The sequence below is a fragment of the Melospiza melodia genome, chromosome 3 (genome assembly GCF_035770615.1).
Source record: "Melospiza melodia melodia isolate bMelMel2 chromosome 3, bMelMel2.pri, whole genome shotgun sequence".
Classification (NCBI taxonomy): domain Eukaryota; kingdom Metazoa; phylum Chordata; class Aves; order Passeriformes; family Passerellidae; genus Melospiza; species Melospiza melodia.
This window is the reverse complement of record NC_086196.1, coordinates 109,758,212-109,760,975: the sequence shown is the minus strand read 5'-3', so window position 1 is coordinate 109,760,975 and position 2,764 is coordinate 109,758,212.

Genomic DNA, 2,764 nt, shown 5'->3' with positions numbered 1-2,764 from the left:
TTTTTTCTTTATTTGATAAACAGGGGTGGACAGACTTTGTTGTTGAGAATATACTTTTAAGTTTGCAGATTTAAATGCCTCTCCCGGACCTTGTTGCAAGCTGGTGCTGTGAACATCTTGACACATCTAGGAGTAGTTCCACTAATGTCCCATATTAAGAGAAAGCAAACATTTATAGTTTAAATATTTATTCTTTTTGACATAAACAGATGGCCTGGCATCTCTGTGCTTCTGCACTACACACAAATCCATTATGGGATGGCACTGGATTCCCTTTTGCCACCTTGGGTGGAAAGGTAGTGTTGGTACTGCTGCAAAGTAAAGAAGGAGCAGGGAAGGGCATGCCTCCAGTCCTGTGAGATAAAGTGTGGACTTCACCCTTTCCTGAGATAATGATTTAGTGTCCTTATTAGTCACGTGAGGAAGAAGGGTGGGGGAAGGTTTGCTGGGATTCCTGGGAAGAGAGGTGTAGCCATTCTGAGTGGGAGTGTGGTGTTTCCCAGAAAAACAAAGGTTAGCAGGTTAGACTTTCTTTTTTTCTTATAGATTCCAGCCATCCAGTGGTGTGTTTGTCTTGCCTTGTGTGCAAACTTAAGCATGAGTTAAGATTCTGATACTGTGGTTGAAACCAGCCCCAAATCTGACATATGAGTCTTCTAATACCTCCAAAACCAGGTAGGAACTTAAATGTTCAGCCTTAAAACTAAGGTGAATGCTTTGATAGCAATTACTGTTTCACAGCACTGAAAATACATGTGTAAACTTAAGATTGTACATCAGTTCCTTCTTCCTTTAATCAGTTCTGGAGGAAGCTCTTTATTTCCCTTCCTAGTTCAAAAAGTGCAAGATGAGTCAGGCCTGTGGCCTTAATGTTACAGGAAAACAGACAAGTTCCCGTGGTCGAATTTGAGTAAGCTAAACCTTGGGGTTTAAGGAAAAATTAATTACCTAAATTGTAAACAGTAAATTGTAAAATGTTTTACATGTTCAAAACATGGTACAATTCATAAGCAATGCCAGCATGTGAATCTTTGGAAGTTACTCTAGTGTTGTCTTACTCTGGAACTTACGTTTTCAAACCAACCATTGTTTAGGGAGAGTAAGGAGAAGAATGATTTTGATGTCTGTTAATATCTCCTGCAGTGGTCTGTCACTACATACTCATGGAAATAAAGTGGGAACTTGAGGCAGGAGGTGAAGGCTGGATCAAATCTCAAGTGCAGATTTCAAGTTTTATTTGCACTTCAGGTGTTTCCAGTGTGGTGGCCATAACTGACCAGGGTGAGATCCCTTCCCTGCTGCAGCTGGGGGAAGGTGTGGGCTGAGGCCTGCTTTCCACAGCAGTGCAGTTAGGAATTCAAATGTAGGACTCTGCAAAAACACTGCCCCTCTCTTCTGGCCTTGGACTGTCCCTCTGAGGTGTTTAGAAGCTGAGTTAGGGAGCAGCACGTGTGGGACCTCTCTCCCTTGGTGTCCTGGTGCAGCCATGGCATGGAAAGCTCCAAGCAGGTGGCACTGCTTCCAGAGTGTCTCAGTGCCAGCCTGCTGGCAGGCAGGACAGAAAGGGGAGATGCATCTTCATTTTGCCACACTACTCAGTCCCACAGCAGCTGCCATTAGAGATGTAGCAATGAGGACCATCCCAACCTGGAGATGAAAGACCAACCTAAATTATTTCCAACACTATGTGGATTGAAAAGTACCAATACTTTTTGTGCACAGACAATAAAATGAAACTGGGGTGGGGTGGGGAGGGGGAAAGCCCAAATTAGTTTGCTCATTTGCAACACATTGATTTCCATGTGCTTAAAAATGTTCATAGGCTGGAGTGTAAGGCTGCAACAAGTGCACACCCACAATAAATGACTGTATTTCCAGTCAGCAGGCCCATGGTTTTAGAGAAGAAAATACTGTGTATACTCATTTTGTAACTTTCTCTGGTCACCTGTTGGCTTCAAATATTCACAGTAGCCCCAGGTTATTATCAAGGCAGATCTCAAAAAGAAATGCTGAAGCATTTTATTATCTGAATGTTCTGTAGCTGTTCAGGTAAGTAATTTTCAAGGCACAATGGAACACAAAAGGGAAAATGGTAGCTCTGTTCATGTTTTGGAGGGGAGGGAAGTGGGGGAAATGACACCTTTGTTTTTAAATTCCCTCTGTCTTTTCTGAAGTTCTCCAACTTTAAAGTTAACTTCTCTTTATGATTGGAGCAAAGATGCAAGCTAGAAATCTGCCCAGATCTTGCCAGTTACTTCTCAACTTGGCTTCAACCAGGTAATGTTTAATAAAACTGTCTGCTGTTGGGAGTTGGTGTCTAGTTGTGTATTTTTACACTGCTAAGTGATACTCCCACCCAAAATCAGTTCTGGAAGTTTCCTTAGCAGGAAGCCAGGACTTGTACAATTAGCTGTAGCTCGAGGGGATATGTTGTAGATCCAAATGGGGAGGGAGGTAGAGAAAAAAGAGTGCGCATAAAAAGCAGGATTTACTGACCAACAAATAAACTACTGTAACTCAAGGGGGAGGAGGAAAAATGCACTTTCAATAGTTTGTCCATATTTTTAGCTACAAAATACACTTGTATCTAATTTCTTTTTGAGACGACTATTAAGAGGAACCCATCCCATAAATGGCTAATCCTCCTTTTGCCCTCCTCCTGTCTTTTCCACATTGGCTTGAGTCCATTTTCAGCTGCCATACTTGATTTTTGAAAACTGCTACTTTTTAACGATGTCTAGAAAGCAAAATCATTAACTATGAC